This window comes from Heterocephalus glaber, unplaced genomic scaffold (genome assembly GCF_053883595.1).
Source record: "Heterocephalus glaber isolate CG9 unplaced genomic scaffold, H.glaber_assembly_v1.0 deba00001606, whole genome shotgun sequence".
Lineage (NCBI taxonomy): Eukaryota > Metazoa > Chordata > Mammalia > Rodentia > Bathyergidae > Heterocephalus > Heterocephalus glaber.
The window spans coordinates 392295-410493 of NW_028258377.1; the positions used below are offsets into that span (position 1 = coordinate 392295).

General features: G+C 37.7%; 1 long non-coding RNA gene across 1 annotated transcript; it reads left to right on the plus strand.

The window, feature by feature from the left end:
• Positions 1 to 7088: 7088 nt before the first annotated feature.
• LOC106010605 (uncharacterized) lies at positions 7089 to 16495 on the plus strand. The gene is made up of 3 exons (XR_001184358.3): positions 7089 to 7240; positions 7448 to 14972; positions 15069 to 16495. It is a non-coding gene; the product is annotated as an uncharacterized LOC106010605 (long non-coding RNA).
• Positions 16496 to 18199: the final 1704 nt, after the last annotated feature.

Sequence of the window (18199 nt, forward strand, 5' to 3'; positions counted from 1 at the left end):
TATTTTAATTTTTTCTAGGATATATTTGTGATGCATAATAACTACATTCATTTTAAGGAAATGGTACATATACATATCACATCTTGATCATTTTTACTCCTTCACCTTTATCCTCTCCTCTCCCCCCTTTTCCAGATCCCCTTTCCATCTCCAAAAATCTGCTGTCTCTTCTTTATTTTCCACTTTGAATTATTTATATTTCAGGTTCCTTATGTAAGAGTAACCATGCTATATGTGACTTTCTGTGTCTGATTTGTTTCACTTGGCCTTATGAGCTTATACGCATCCATTTTCCTATAAATGACTGAAGTGCACCCTTCCTTATTACTAAGTAGTACTCCATTATGTATATGCATATGACATTTTCTTTGTCTGTGTCAGTTGATGAGCATATAAGTTATTCCAATTAGGTATTGTGAATTGTGCTGCTAGAAACATGGGTAGGCATGGGTTTGCATTTATATTTATCTAGGGGTGAATATTGTCAAAAGCATGTGTTAAGGTTTGCTTACTATTATTTACAACACTATCAGTGATCTCGCCTATAAATTTTACAAGAACACTGAAAAATTTGCAACTGCATTTCCCAAATTATAAAAGTTTGGTAACAAAGAGTATTCTAAGTAGATAACATCTGAATGTACTATTGATAATTGGTAATATTATTACTGTTTAGTTTTTATCTATTCCTCTGTATATATTCTCTTTTAGTTGAAAAAATTTAAAAAGGTGGAAAGCTTTGTTATAGCTGTCTCAGTGAAAAAATATCACACCACAAAAGTGTCCAAATTAAAGGAATCTTTTTAATAGCCAGCGACCAAGGATGAGCTCACTGTCCCATCTTCCTTGGTAGTGATCAAGCAGAGAAGTCCAGTTTTTAAAGGGAAAAATCACACAATAGAATATAATGATCTCATGTTTGAGTAAACACAGGGGTACAGAAGCAGATGGCAAATTAGATTAAAATCCAATTTTTGTGATTCAGCAGGAAATTCCTATCTTTATAGTTAGGGCCACTGTATAACTTGTCCTGTCTTTTGTTCTTAACCATGAGACAAGATATGTCCCATCCTTTGATCTTAAACACAAGGTAATCTAGGTGCCAGTTAACTTATCACTTTGAACAAGCAGTCTGGGGAGGAAAAGAGGTAAAGTTCAGGTGCAGGCTATTGGGGGCATTTCTGGTTGACTCGCTTACTTCAGCTTCACCCTTGGACATCTCAGCATATATCTGGTGAAAATATGGAGGGTATATTGCATAAGATTTAACTCTCAAATGCTTAATACTACTTTAAAAAGTCATCTAATGCAGTCATATTTAAATTCTCATACTTGTTATCAAATTATTTTCATAGATTTATTATATGAATGAAAATCCAAACAATATTTACACATTCATTTGGGGCTAGCTACGAGGTGCCAGGTGACTGGAAGGGGAGGATCACGTGGGTAGCAGGGTGAAACAACAAGTTAGGTTTTTCTTCTCCAGAGGGGGCAGGTTTCACTTTTCTGAAATGGCTCATTTCCATAAGCGGGAACCATTTTAGGAACAGGAGCCATTTTAGAATGTAGGACCATTGGGGCCATTTTGTCTGGTAGATAACTCTATAAATAACAGTATAAAGATTTTACACCACAGCTGTCATGAGCAATTCTACATGATTTTGGAGAAAAATCATTTCATAATTAAATCATGATTAGGGCCTAGTTTTCTTGTCTGCAAGCCAGCTCTGGTGTGTTGAGACAACTCCATTTTTGCTTCTGGTCACACCTATACCTCAATGGTCCAGTGATGCTGTGATGCTTCAGGGCAGGACTACACCAGCTGGAGTCATCCTGGGAGGAATCAAATCTTCATCTGCATAGTTCCTCATTGTTCTAGGATCATTCCTGACACTCTCTGAGTCATTTGCTACTTTTGTTTCTGCTGATGTTTTGAATGAAGGTGTAGTAAGCTCAGGGTCTGGAGTCTTCGCTACCCAGAGCAGTATTGATCAGGCCAAAACTCATCTTCTTCTCTAAGTCTCATTTGTGTCTATATATTAATTAATTTTCCTTGTGCTGTCATGGCTGATGGAGAGGTTCTAGTGATGTCCCCTTTCCCTGTTCCCTTCACATGGCACCAAAAATAACTAATATAAACATAAAGATTGAGTCATTTGTAGGAAAACAGATGCATCTGGAGATCACAATGGTAAATAAAATAAATCAGACACACATGCTTAAATATCTTATATGAGAAATCCAAAGTACAAATAAAAAGTGAAATAAAACATAATATTAGATGGGTAAGTTAATTAGATATGTTTTAGGCAGTTAAGACAGGGCCAGCCTAGAAGGAGCCAACATGGACAATCAAGACACATTAACTGAAGGCCAGAATTGTAAAAGGAGAGAAACTACCACACTCATGTAGGATGAATAGCAGTGATTGATATTCTAAATAGGAATCATTCACCTGGGTGGGGGAAAATGATCTTCCAAGAAAGATCCCTGACCCACCCCTTCCCACTGAAAATCCTTGCTCATTCCTTATATGCTTGCTATGTGACTTGTTTCCCTATTCCATCCTCATTTAATCAATATTACCTAAGCAACTATACTTAGCAACTATAATCTTATTGGTTGTTCATAGTTTTGTCCACCTTGTGATTACTCATTGGATCAATATTACCTAAGTGACTGTACTTGTAATTGTGAGACCAAAGCAACTCCATTTTGCTAAAATCCACCATTCCCCTAGCCTCTCAAATTAATGGTTAAAATGTGTTTGCTCTGGAACAAAAGATACAATCTGTAACAAACCAAAGTTCCTAAGTTAATTATTCAGCCATCTGTTTGCCCTAGAAACAAATGTCCTGGGCCCACTATCTGTAGGACAATCTGTTAATGTGCTGACTATCCACACAGGGTGGTCGTGACCATTAGTCAGGATGTCTGCTGACCATCAGTACGTGACAGTGGGCCACTAACCTTTGTCCCCATTTTCCTTGTAAAAACCTATACGTAATCACCCCTTACCTCTGATGAGTTCGCCCAATCAGAAATGTACACTTCATGCATGTTAAGCGCTGACCAATCATTGTAATTGCTAAGTGGAAAATCTCCAAACCTTGCTATAACCTCTATGCTAATTTGGAACTCGGGGCTCTCAATCTCGATCCGCTGTGTCGGTGACAACTGAGAGTCCCTGCTTAAGCTTGAATAAACGACCCTCGTGTGCTTACATCGGAAACGGCCTCCTGGTGGTCTTTGGGACTTCGCAATCTGGGCACAACAGTAATCTTGTAGAGTTGACTACAGTTTTGTCCCACCTTCAACCCACCTCACCTCAAAGCTTTGTCCCATAAAACAGCTTTGAGAAGTTGAGTGGGTAGGCAACACACTTTCTGGTCCCCCTCTGTCTCTCTTACACAGAAGCTTTCTTTCTCTCAATAACTTTTTCCTACTCTTAACTTCCATAGAATTCATTCTTCAATTTTAGAGAATATGAACTCACATTTTGGATACCTAGCAGGTTTGGGAGTTACATCTCTTCCCCCTGTACCAATATGAACCAGGGAGATAGATCTTTTTCAAGGAGAAGGGGATCAAGAGATGGAGGCAGGGGGAAGAGGAGGGAAAGGGGATGGAGAAAGGAATTACAATGTGTTATGTACATGTACTAAATCTACACATGGAATGTAAACATTGTATACTACAAACATGTGCTAATAAAAGAATTGAGAAAATTCATCAGGATTTCTCTATAAAGGATTTCTATTTATTGAGAGAAATCAAAATGAGAAAGCAAAGCCACAAAGTAGGAGTAAATACAGATTTGCAACACAGTATATCTAACATAGCATATTCTACAATGTTTCTGCTCCCAATACTCAATCGAATGTCAAGAGCATTAACAGTTGAATGTTTCTGGTCCACTCTCCCCTTCTAGCAACCACCCTGTGTAAAAGACAGCAGTCTTATTATACATATGCTTTGTTTCTAGAGGTAGCTTTCATCTAATAACTTGATGCATTGCCATAAAAGTTTGATTTGGCAAAGTTATATAGAGCCATTCAAGACTGAGTTATCCTGAATGAGCAACAGTCCCCTGATCACTCAACCACAAACTTCCTGCCTACTTATCTTGACATTAGAGTTAGTTCCCAAGGAATCAGATCTTTGACAAAGGATGCACAGACTTTGTAAAAACTTTCAAATCAGCAAGAAAAAAAACACATCCTGGTAGAAAAGTGCACAATTAATCTTAAAAGTCATTTCAAAAAAGAGATATATACATGGTTATGAAGATGCCAAGCTTTCTTTTTTCATCAAAGAGGTGCAAATCAAACCAAGATGATACCACTACAAATACACTAATATGGTTAATAAGAAGAAAAGGAAGGTATCTGAGTAGTGGAGAACTTGTGGAACAAGTAGAATTCCCATGCATGGATGGAAAGAATGTTCAATGGTATGATTACTTTGGAAAACTGGTAACATCTTCTAAAGATGTAGCCAAGGAGTTCTCCTTTGGAATAAACCCAACAGAACTGTATGCACCACAAGAAAAGTTCAATGAAAGGATATCCACAACAACATTGTACACAATAGAAATCTCAGTTGTATATAGAAAGAGAATAGAATATTATACAGTATTGATGATATAATTTACATGCAAAAATATGAATGATTCATGCACAAAGTAACATTCTATATTTCTATTCTTATAAAATTCAAAAGCATGTAGAAATACTGTATATTAGAAGTCAACAGGTAAAAGTTCTCTCTGTTGGATATGCTTTCACAAACCATACATCCTTAGAGGAAAATCAGCAGCTCAAATTCCAGAGCAGAGGGAAGCAATCTAGAGGAGAGCACAAACTCATGGCAGCATCATTAATATAAATGACAAACTTATTGAGAAAAGAATGGGGAAATTATGCAACCCTATCATAGAGTCATCACTGCAATGAGACAAGAAACACACTATTCAGAAAGTTAGTGAGATTCCAGGAAACAAGAGAACCAAGAAGGGTTAAATAAGCTCCTCTCAGGTGTGTTTCACAGAACTAAGCCCATGTATCACCAAGAAGATCTGAATGGGCCTGAAATAGATAAAACCAGAGAGATTCAAATACAGGCTGAGCTCATTCTCCATACCACTCAGAGGACAAACATCAGAGAATCAAATCCTCCTGGGTGCAAGGAATTTAAACACACTTTCTTCCTAAAATTTGACTAGCCTTCATAATATGCAAACACAAGGGAAACTCCTGACACAGCAAGAAAACAGTAATACTAAGAATTTAAGAAATAATGATAAACAACATCCACACATTAATGAAGAGAGAGAGATTGTGTGGAATAACTACAGAAACTATACTGAAAAAAAGCCCAGAAAATCAGAAAAAAAATTGTTATATAATCTAGCAGATGCAATTTAAACAGTAGTTAAAATGTAAATAGAGGAAAAAAGTGTTATTTATATTCAGAAAGCCCCCCTCAAATTTAGAAAGAGATGGGAAAATGCCCCAAAACTTTAAAAAGAGGAAAAAAGTAACTTCTTTTAATCTAAAAATGTCATCAATATGAATTTCTCAAATCATTTTTATTTAAAACTTATCAGATAACTGAGGACTCAAAGTAACCTCATAAAAGTAAGTTCAATTGTTGACATCCCTTACAGCTGATATGACATACAGCTCCTTTTTTTGGTTGAGTAGTGGAAGAGAAGGGAACCAGTGAATTTGTACTGGTTGAATGTAAGCTCCTTTGATAGCTTGAAAATCCCTGGGAATTTCAGAAACAAAGGGAGTTTTCATCACATGTGGCACTGTCTTCACTGAAGCTTATAAGTTAGAATGAGAAGAGACACAGCTGTACCAGGCACAAGGTCCTTTGAGTCTAAAATAGGAAAAACAAGGGTATTGCTAGTTTCAGGTTAAGGCAGGATGACTCAGAGAACTCCCATCGGATATCCAGGCAAACAGCATCTTCCATATGTCTTGTGAAGACAAAGCAATAACAGTTAAGAACAGGGTTCTTACCTAAATATAATGCATCAGCCACTTGAAATGAAAGGAACAGGTTTGTGATGTTTACGAGACAACTATGAACCAGAAATGTCTGAGTAATGCCTTTTCTTGCCTCTTTTCAATTCCTTCCATCCTATACTGAGACTTCAAATGCCACAGGCCTGCCAGCATGATAAGACTCACCTATACAATGTAATGACAAATTCAGAAAAAAAGAAAGTCTTTTTACTGCAACATCTGTAAGAATAGTTAGGATTTAGACCCAACCAATTGACTGTCAACTCAATCAAAACCTAATGCCTCCTTAACCTAATGCATAAACACTTTTACTTTTGTTATCCTGCTTTTCTTCCTTTTCTCTCTCACCACCAACAGGGGCTGGTGGGCCCCTCCACTTCTAGGAGTCCGTGTTAGAGTAAGTACTAATACATTTTTATTTCTACTGTGTGATGTTTCTTGTGACATTAAGTGCAGCCATTTGATAAATGCACAGATTATTAGGGTAGGGAAATTTCATAGGTACTTTTAGAGTTAATCAAACACCTTGTACCACTGGAAGAGGTCAGACTAGGAAGGGACACCGCTGAGGTATAGGCACACAGGGCATGTTAAAATAGATGAACAGGAAATGATTTCTGACCAGAAGGGGCCTGTGGTGCAGCCAACCAGGTAGCAACAAAAGGCTCCTCCTAGTTCTGACCCTTCCCACACCTAAAACATGTCCTACAAGTCTGAGTGAGACCCAACATGTTGAGCATCTTGCCACTGTATCCTTACCCCTCCTTTCCCAAATCTATATAAACCCTGTTCACCCCCAAGATGGGGCTGATCACTTTGTGGAGAAGTCCCCCATCAGTCTGGTAGTGAAATAAACCTGCCTCCAACTTCCAGGATGTGTACTTGATTCTTCTTGGCTTGACTCTGTTATACTACCTAGAGCTACAACACTGCAACTTATATTTGCTACAATATCTTGGTGCTTTGGCAGGGAAAAATCGACAGTGCTAAGTTTAAAATCACTGGTGAAGCCCTTGTGGAAGGAGTGAAGATCCCCCACCCCCACCCTGCACCCCAGATGGACGAGAGGCATGCCTCCAGATTTTTCTGAGTCTCCTTGGAGGAGTGGGGGTGGACTGCTCATTCTACTGCTTGTGGCTCCCCTGGACCCAGAAGGAAAGAGGACGCAGGTCTGGTTTAATCCAACCTCATCATCAGATAAGGTAAGACCCCCATAGGTGCCCTAGTTGTTTATTTGTTTAATCCTGCCCTGTTTGAGCAGAAGGTGGGCCTGGCTGCCCCACTAGGAGTATAAAATCCTCATTTGTTTTGGAATGAGAACAAGATTCTCACTTGTCTTTGGTTTAAATTTGAGTCTTGCCTGCTGATATTTTTTGTTTGTTAGTTCAACTTAGTTTAATTTTTGCCAGGCTCTTCCTGCCAGCCCATGAGGACAAAGTCCCTAAGGAAGCAGTATTGAAATGCTTTGCCTCTGAAGGTTTGACAGGTAAAAATATGTAAATGAATGTAATGGGAAAAGTAATCTATAGGCTGTCCCAACAGGTAAGTTTTCTTTCATAGGCTCTAACTGGTTTTTTTGCTTCATAGATTGTAACTTTTGTTTCATAGGCTCTGAACATTTGTTTCTTAGATTCTTGTTTTTGTTTCATAAATTCTGGCCTTTGTTTCAGCTTTTGTTTCAAAAGTGTCTTAATTTTAAATTGTATGTTTTAAATGTTGGCAGATTTCTTATATCTCTTATGCATTGTCCTTTGATAAAATTACATTTTATTCCTGTTTTGTATATGTTGCATTTGGATTTAATTGCTTAAAAATGTTGTAAAATGGGTCTCTTATGACATTTTCTCAGATAAAGACAGATTTTATTTGTCCCTTATAGAATGCCAAAAAGTGGTTACTCTGCCAGCTAGTAATTGCCCTTAGGGTAGCTGCTACTCTTAAAGCAAAGGATAGGTTTCTTCAGTTGCTCTCTGGTAAATCTGTGCTCCCATTGAAGCTAATGATGGGTGGGACATTGACCAGATAGGTAATTGGGTTCCTTTCAGAGACAGATCTGTGATTGCATGAAACTAGTGGAAACTGGGGTGACAATTGAGTGGTCATGGCCAGGGCTACTCTCTGGTGGATACCCAAATGTCCCTCAGAAGAAACTAGCTCCCAACAGCCCATCTGAGTAATCAGCAGAAAAATCTTCCCATCTCATCCCTATCTGAGCTCTTCAATGAGTTGAAAGAGAAACTGTCAGTGATCATCAGATAGCCTCTGTCTCAGAGTGATCTGTAATGATGCAATCAGAACCCTTTCTTAAGCCTCTACTAAGATTTGAGATACAAATTTCAACTGCTTTCTCTACTAGTAAGATAGGACCCCATGTCAGACATTAAAAAGCAAATCTTTCATAGATTAAAAACTACCTGAACCTTCTCTCCCCCTCCTAAGCTTGGTCTTCATTATTTGTGTGTGTAGAAAATACCTCTGCTGATAGGCTGTGGACTCTGGAAGTTTGTGGACTTTAAAGTGCTATGTGGTGATTTTCTTTTTGATGTTTAAATGACTTAAACTTTGTTTGGACTTTTTCTCTCAACAAGTGAGTTAGAAATTCCACTTAAACTTTTCTCCAACTTGTTGGGAGTTAATTTTAAAATTAATGACCTTATAGTTAACCCTCTCTTTCCAAGGGGTCAATCTGAGACAGCTTACAGAAGCTGTTTTGTCTTACAGGAGGGAAAATGGCAACCAGTTGGTGACTTGCATTTGTGTTTTTATGTGCTAACTAGAATAAAATAATTTAGCCAGCCTTTTTCTTCTTGTATGTGTAAGAAACTGATAAAGGTGCCTTTAATAATATATGGATTGTGGCTGCTAAGAGGATCTATGAGTTTCAAATACTTAGTGAACTTAAAATGGATCTTAAAGGAGTAGCCTGATCTTGCTGCTAATAAAGGTTGCCTAAGTAAATTTCTGAGATTTCTCTGACCTAGGGCCCAGGGCAGAATCTCTGACCTACCATCTCTAGAGGTGATCTCTTTTACAGAAAAGTGGCCTAATTTGACTGTTGACCTATTTTCTTCTCTTTCAAGAAACTAGAAAGCAATGGTTTAAATCTCTTGGTTTGCTAGCAATATACCCTTCTCTAAAAATGATTGTTATGGCTAAGTCAATTGTAACTAGTGCTTTGAGAGTATCTACTGGAGTAAGGATATGAGTTCCCTGAGGAAGATAAGATCATGATGCTAATAAAGGATTGAGAACTCCATATCTGAACCTTAAACTCCTTTGGAATGTATTAAGGAACAATTTAGTATTTTTCGACATCTGGACACGGCGTGCCTACCCCTAGAGCCAAAATAAAATGTAGAGAAAAATGTTATGATGCTATTTCAGAACTAAAAATATACTGTAAAAAATGGTCAAAATTGCCTTTTGTTCAGACTTTCTTTACATTAAAAAGTAATCCTTGCTTTTGTTCAAATGTAAATGTGGGCCATAGAAAAACCCTTAAGGCATTCAGTACCTCTAAGCCTGAGGCTATACCTTATCCTTTAGAACCTGAGAACAAAGTTTCCAGAGAATTTTAAGGTCTAACCACTGGGTACTGAGGGTGGAATTTCTAGGCCAGCCATAATTAAAATCTCTATGAGGCTATATCCATCCTTACCTAAGTTGTTAAGTCCCCCAAAGACATATCTCTTGGAGAAAATAAATAGCAAATATGGGACTACCTGTGTGCACGTATCTTTTTCTCAGTGACCTAAAAGAGGTCAAATGAGATCTAAAAAAGTTTTCAGATGATCCTTATCTGTACATTGAGGTCTTTAGAGAATTTACTCAGATCTATGGACTAGATTAAAAAGATGTAATGTTGCTCTTAAATCAAACATTAATTTCTAATGAGAGACAAGCAGTATTCCAAGGTACATTTAGAAATACATTGTTTTGATTTTAAAAGTTAAAGACAGGCAGCCAGGGGAACAACTAGTTTCTACAGGAAAACAACAAGTTCCTCTATAAGACCCCCCACTATCCTGCCAATCAAATAAGAGATTAAAATAAAAGACATTTTAAGGCATGTATTCTTAAAGAGCTAAGAAAGATGAGAACTAAGCCCTTCAATTGCTTTAAATTGTCAACTATTTATCAGGACAAAGTTGAGGACATTCCTACATCCTGATTTGATAGAAGGAAATACTGTGTTTTTTTCCAAGTCAGTCTTGCAATATGTAAATGGTATGCTGTTATGTATCCCCTCAAAAGAGCTTTCTAGCCAAGACATCTGTGCTTTGCTGAATTTTCCAACAGACAGGGGTTATAATGTTTCTAGATCTAAGGGACAACTTTGCAACCTTGAGGGAAGATATTTAGGCCTTATTATATATAAGGGAACCCAAAGACTAAGGAAAGAAAGAATTAAACCAATTCTTTCCTCTCCACAGCCCAAGACTTTAAAATAGCTAAAGAGATTCTTTGAAATTACAGTCTTTTGTCACTTTTAAATAACAATGTTGCAGAAATCTCAGAAAGAAATACACGGAGTCACAGAATTCAGATAAAATAATAAAACTTCTCGCGAGCAGGCGGGAAGGCCAGAAACCAGTCTGGCTAGTATCAGCTAGTTCAGAGTTTCCCTTTTTATATCCTTTTTTAGCCATTATCTCATCCCTAGTGGTCTTTGATGTGTAAATACAATTCGGGTTCCTATTTACAAGTCACAGACACAAGATAGGGACATATACATTGTAAATTCACCCTGGCATGGCAACTTTGTTAGTTTAATGAAGTTACCCATTATAGTCAGATAATCATCACCATAAACAAGGAGTTATAGGAAAAGCAAATCTTAAAAGAACACATTACTTATTTTGCTTCTACAATTACCTTAATATTCAATCTATTAAGTTATCTAAAACTTTTCTGTATCAAAAGGATATAATGAGATTGCATGATCCCTTTATCAATTTATAGAAAACCCCAAAAGACAGATACCTATATTTTAATCTGGGAACCTTATTCCCAGACCACATTCCAGAAGCTCAAACAAACACTTCTAAGTGCCTGCCTATCAGATACCATCTCAGTTTGTACGTTAATAAATGAGACATGGCTTTAGGAGTGTTTCTACAAGATTGGGGACCTGCTCAAAAGCCTGTAGGGTATTTAAGTCATACATTAGTTATCATAGATTCAAAATCATTTATTTAAAAAGAAAAGCCCTAAATAATATAGTTAAAACACTTTCATTCTCACTCTTTCAAGAAGAAAAAACAGCCATTCAGTTTCTTTGATTATTTGTTTAATTTTCTGATTGACAATGCGATTGGAATTAATCATGGATTTGTCTCTAGACAAAAAGGTCCACTATAAAAAAAAAGGTCCACTATAAAAAAAAGGCTCTGGGGCCAGGGATTTAGCTCAATGGCACTGCACCTATCTTCCAAGTGCAAGGTCCTGAGTTCAATCCTCCGTACCAAAAAAAAAAAGATTCAGTACTTGTGCCATACTTAAAGTCACCCTTCTGTCCCTTCTTCACTGTCATGCCCCTGAGAAATAACACAGTTCTCAACAGTATTTGATTCAAGGAGCTTCCCTCATCTGTGGCTGCTGGATTTCAAGTCAAAGTTCCTAGAATGGTAAGTTTCCCATCATATGAACCCTTCCAGAGTAAAGCTGACCTTCACTTATTTCTGGGCCATGTAAAAATGGTTTAGGTTTAATCCTGAAACTCTTGAAGACTAAATGTAAATGTTAGCCTAAATTTATTTTTCAGTCCTCCGGCAGAATTTGAGATGAACTCCTTTTATGTTCCTCAAGAATGATGATTAAAAAAAAGAGTGATGATAGAAAAATGTAATTAAAGACATGCTTCCCTCAGGTTGCCAGATGATCCAAATAATGTCAACTGGTTTTACAAATATAGTACATATCGTTGTCTATATATAATAACTGAAGAAACTTTCATTGGTCAAAAATACTGTGTTATTTGTTATGATCTGGCTCTCATAGGTCATCTAAAATTCTGATAAGATAATTATATAGACTCTTGGGCTTAAGAAAATTACTGGACAGGACTCCCCTTGGTAAATAAAGGAGAGGCTGGCTGGAAAAAAATTTATTCCAGCCTTTCTTCATAAAGGGGACCTTAACAATTGTAAGACTGAGGGCCTTACCAAACGCTCCGAGGAGCTGACTGCAGCGACGAACACTCGGGAAGGAACACACCGGACAAGTTGAAAAAATGAAACAGACCTTTATTAGTCTGGCCAGATGGCACTCTCAAAGCAAAATAGCTAAGAGAGGCAACTGGCTCAGAGTCCGAGTTTATTTTATAGGGGGTTGAGGGGGAAGTTAACAAGCAGATTTACGAAAGGGGACAAAGTTTAGTGGTCACTTGATGTATGTTGATAATCACCAGACATCTTGACTAATAGTCATGGCCGTCGCGTACTAGTGGTCGGCAGATGTTTGCAATGTTTGTAGATCGTTCTAATAGATAGCAATGTTCAGGACATCAGTTCTGGACAGTGAATTAGGTGACACACTTTAGGCATTTTAACTAATTTTAACAATCTAAAGCTAGCAGGCACAGAGCATGAGTGAGGTCATTAGAATTAAACATCCTGGGGTTAGGATAAAATCTTACAGCCCCACACAATCTCCATACCTTTGTGGGAAATGCACTGCTAAATATTATTATTGTGATATGTATACATTGGTCTCATTGTCAAAGAGCTAAGTTTTCTGTGGGAAAACAATAAAGATTTTATTTAAAATGTTCTGGTACAAAACAAAATTAAGGGACAAAGGGTTTCATGTAACTGATACTCATTGTTATTTCATGGTATACTAAATATTCATGCCTTCTGGCTGAGCATGTCTCCTAAGATATTGTTTATGTTTTTGACCATTTTGACTCAGTTATCTGCCTTTCTCTTGTGGTCCATCTACTTGTGGTAAGATGTACGTATCAAATCAACATGAGATAACCAATCAAATAATACTTTTTCTTAAGAACTTATGTGATGGGGATGTTATGTGTTACTATACTTAGGGATGCTCAGAAGTCAAACAGTCCAAACAATGTCACACATTAAAATGAAGGGCTAGACATTATAAACTAAGGTATATTTATAGGCTGATATGTGTGTTCTCTTTAGATGACATTCTACTAAAGGATAACAAATAAGAGTTTTCTATGTGATATTTAATGTCTTGTAGTCAAATAGAGTTGCTTGACTAAAAGACTATTCCATACTAAGATGGACATTTGAGTGTGTTACAAAGATAATGTCATCATGATTGTCATGCTAAAATATGAGTGGCTCTTGATGTTGTTTTTCTATATAATAAATAGCTGTTCTCTGTTGACATTCTACAGGAATTCAACTACTAAAACAACCATGGTTGATAAAAAAATAACAATCCTCTAACTATACTTTATATTTCAAAAGTGCTTAACGTTCAGCAAAATTATAATAGTGACCTTTTCTTCTGGGTGTTCAACTAAGGTTTGGAGACCAAAACTAAAATGGTAACTGGGCTATAAGGACAGCTAATATTTTGGCCCTAGCCCCTCAAGGTTAACAAAGATCCAGGACACAAAGGAACCTTTTCTACAGGATCCTTCATCTTTGGTAAGTAACTCAACCTACTGAACAGGAGATTGCTGGGCACCAGAGGACAAATATGTCAGGTAAAACGGCCAAAAACCAAGACCAGACCAGGCCACAACAAGCCTTTATTAGGGGAATAGATCTGCCGGGCTGTCTCTGAACAAAGGAGAGACAAAAGCAATATGGCTGGGGCAGAGAGTGTCTTTTATAGAGACTGGGGTGGGGCTATAGGGGCTGAGGTGGGGTTGAGTGAGGTAGTGATTAGGGAGTGGAGGAGCTGGTGATGTCACTAGGTAGTAGGAGGTGAGCGAGTATTAGGTTACTGTCTAGGTGGGACCAGGGGCATGCTGGGAAGAAGGGTTTGTTCTTTGGGGGAAGCAACCATCTTGGCATGACATCATGCAAGGGAGGGGGCAAGGCACCCTAGGAAGAGGGTAGCTACTATACATAATAGCTGCTGGCATAGTGGGAGACCTATCAAAATGTACCATGTGCAAAAAGAGGGTCACAAAGAGAAAAGGCTCCCATGCTTTCACTGAAAGCACCATGGTCAAGCAAGGTCATGACCCATCCTGCAGGCTGATCCTGATAGTAGCTGAGAGGCTCTGTACATGGTTCCAAAATAATGCCTAAGGAGACTTAATTGATCTTGATAGATAGCAAGAGGTTCATACTGATTGACACAGGTCTTATTTTAACTTGGTCTTAAACACTCAGTAAAAAAGAGTAACAAAAATGTTATAAAATAATATCATAGTAATAAAGCTAGATATAAAAAGATATAAAAAGGGCTCAATCAGTGACCACTTCTGGCAGTTTCCAGCTACACTGGTAGCTGACCATGGTTATGGATCATTAGGAAAAACTATGGAAACATCTATAAAAGCTCAATTAGAGTTTTAAATTTCTTAGCTAAATTTGTCTTTCAAATTTTCTCTATCTTACAGCTAAGACTGGAGAGACTTATGACAAAAATATCAGATTTATAGATAACCTCTGTCAATAAAAGTATATAAGAACAAACAGGTTTTAATCACCATTTCAGTTTTTAATTGTGACTCTTTCCCCAACCTGCCTTTCCATTCTAGTGTTCACACTTACATTATACATGGTCTAATTTCTTTAGAATTTTGTTTATTCTTGCCTAGAGGCTGCCAAACTCCAAATGGTCATACAAATGGAACCAAAGACAAATGTGCTGGACTTCTTTTACCAGAATCCACCAGATGGACCTTATAAAAAGTTCATAACTGCTAAACTACAATTCTGAAGTCACCTGGGCCTTCTTCTTATCCTCTTTATGGAAGGCTATTACTAATTCTTCTTGGTAAAAACACTAGTTGGCTATATTCATAACAACTCTAGTGACCTTATTATTTAGCCCATGTATTCTTAACTGTTTATTTGTCTTTTTATCCTCCAGACTTAAAGCTACCCAAGATGACAATGGCTAGTGCCTGTTGAGGGCCTTTAGATAGACCCTCTATAGAGTATCTCTGACTGCTGAACAGAACTACAACCTCTTCAGCCAGAAATAGCCAGAATGTTCTTCACCCCTTGCCCTCTCATGGCAGTTCGGGATACTTTGTCAGAGAGGGGATATTATAGATAGACAGTTAGACATTTAGGGTCCCCTTCAAGGCACCAGCCCTCAAGGCCCCAGTCCTCAAGATGCCAGCCCTCCAAGAGCCAACACAGCGAGGAGGCAACAGGGAGAAGAGTTGAGGCACATTCACCGGTTCCACCAAGATTATTGTATGGGGCTGTTAAAGTTTCAGAGATCCAGTCATGGATTCGTCACTCTTGAATCAAAAAGGCCCATCACGATGACTCTTGGGAGGCCCACACTGATGAAACAACTCCATTAACAATAACACTGAGGAGACAACATACTCAAAGCCCTGTTCCTGTCACTCCAGACACTGGCAGGCCAACAGATGGCTGAAGCCTGTCTGAGGACCTCAACCCATGAACCACTGCCACGCTTTCCAGACTTGGTCTCCCTGGCATCTTTATTCTTGCTTACCTCATCATGACTACCTTTATTCTTGACATAGGCCTAATAACTGTTACTCCAGAGGACTGGAATACTTTCCAAAGATGTTTCCTCTTAGCTATATGCTGGGGTTTTATGGTGACATTTGCTATCCTATCTTGTCTAGATTGACTCAGAAAATCCCTGAGAACTGGTGGGGTGTCTTAGGTGACTGGAAGACATGGTTAGGGGCTTTATTAGGATCTCTCTTTGGTATCTTCATGTTATTAACAATCAATCTGTGCTTTATAAACTGGTTCATATACTTTATTTCTCAATGCCTTAACACCATTAAGATCCAAAAATCATACTAATAGATGGTGACTTCAAGGTCTGATGTGTACCCTTACACATGTAAAAACATAAACCAGCAAAGAAGTTGAAGATTCAGCTATAATCAAAAAGAGGAGGGAATGAGCAGGATATGATTTCTGACCAGAAGGAGCCTGTGCTGCGGCTAACCAGATAGCAACAAAAGGCTCCTCCTACTTCTGACCCCTCCCACACCTAAAACATGTCCTGCAAGTCTGAGTGAGACCTGGACATGTTTTCCTCCAGTGTCCTTTGTTCTCAGTAGGGTTTCTGTGACTCACGATATGTAAATAAAGTGAATCCTAGTGTACCTTTCTATCCAATTTCATAAGTTGAACGTGTCTACCTCAAACAATGAACTAATGTTGAGTGTCATGCCACTGTATCCTTACCCCTCCTTTCCCAAATCTATATAAATCCTGTTCACTCCCAAGATGGAGCTGATAATTTTGTGGAGAAGTTTCCCATCAGTCTGCTAGTGAAATAAACCTGCCTCCAACTTCCAGGATGTGTGCTTGATTCTTCTTGGCCCGACTCTCTTATACTATTTAGAGCTACAATACTGCAAGTTATATTTGCTACAATATAGGAAGATAGGTTAGGAAATCTGAGATAACACTTTCAGCCTTCAGAGATCAAACCTTAATAAAAAGAAAGTTTATGATTCTCAAAAATAATTTGATTCCATGTAAATAGAATACAATTAAAGCAACACAAGAAGCAATATCCAGCTAAATTATAGAATAGTTTGATTCGAATTGGCACAATAATGACCTAAAAGAAGAATGGGAAAGCTGCTTTGGAAGCATAAGTATTGTTTACCTCGCCTCTCTAATCCTTCTCTACACACAATTTCTAATATGCTATAAAGACGTACAAGACATGTAAAAAGCAAATAAAATATGACTCATTTTTAGGAAAGTAGCCCCCAGAACCAGAATCATAGGTTGCTCAAGTTTAGAATTATTAATGACTGGGAGAAAATTTGCACAGCATATATGAACAGTTGGGAGAGTTAGGCAAAGAGAAAGTGTATTAGACAGTTTTCCCATCTCTGGGACAAACCACCTGATACCTTCCACTTAAAGGAGAAAAGTCAGCTCAAACAGTGTTGTGTAGGGAGTAAACAAAATGAAAAAGAAACCCAACAATCTTTCCCAATTTGACCCAAGAATTGCAGGGAAAATGGGAGGAGAGGAAGTGTGTAGATTTTAAAATAATTTCTCAACATAATTTGTCTTCTCAAAACATTAGTTTTAAAAAAAGTACTTTGTAGATAACTGAGTATCATTTTGGCTGAAAGCAGTTTTGCTTTTTTTCCTGCCAAACACTATTAGGGTATCTGGCAGGAAATTACTTGATGGCTTCTTCATAAAATATTTGGAGGAAACATTGAAAGTATAAATGAGCAGGAGACAATTAAGCTGGTCTGTTCTTCCTAATTACCCGTGGAATGGAAAATCTTTTCAGGAATAGTCAGGCAATCAATTCTGAAATGCAAGGAAAGAATTGCTAAACTGAAGATAAGCTGGCTGTGTGTCTGGTGTCATAGAAAGGACTCACAGACTGGAGTTAGAAGGGCAGCAGTGAAGGGATTGGGGCACTGGGCATGTTGAATTTAGCTGAAAGAGACGGTGGGGCAGCACTTATGAGTTCATGACTTAAACCAGATCAGACATCAGTCTCATGTGCCAAGGAGAGCAGAAACCATGATGACAAACATTGTTTTCAAATCATAAAGAGGATGAAGAGGATGCCAACTTGTCTTTGCCTTGTTAGTGTCATATAAAAATGATCTGAAGAAAAAATGGGATTCCCAAAGGAATGAGCATTTTTATCCATAAAAAAGAAGCAAAACCACAAATGGTTCTTATAAATGTTCAATAAGGTTTTACTCCAATTAGATTTTTATTATTTTCTGCATAACTAAAGTAAAGGTTTGGAGAAAATCAGATTGAATGTAGTTAAAAACATTTTATTTTTTCCATTCAACTTATTTGAAAGAAAATGTGCACCTTTATGAAACATGTCAATAATCCCATCATTCCTTTTGTCCCCCAATAAGAAATTATTCTAACAATCAAGTAGAAATGGGTGAACTGATGATAGACAAGTAGTGCTTTGTCTCAAGAAAAATGGAAAAGCATTTAATGCCTTTAAATAGGAGCATGTAGTGAGTTAGTATTGCTGCGGGATACTAAAAAAAT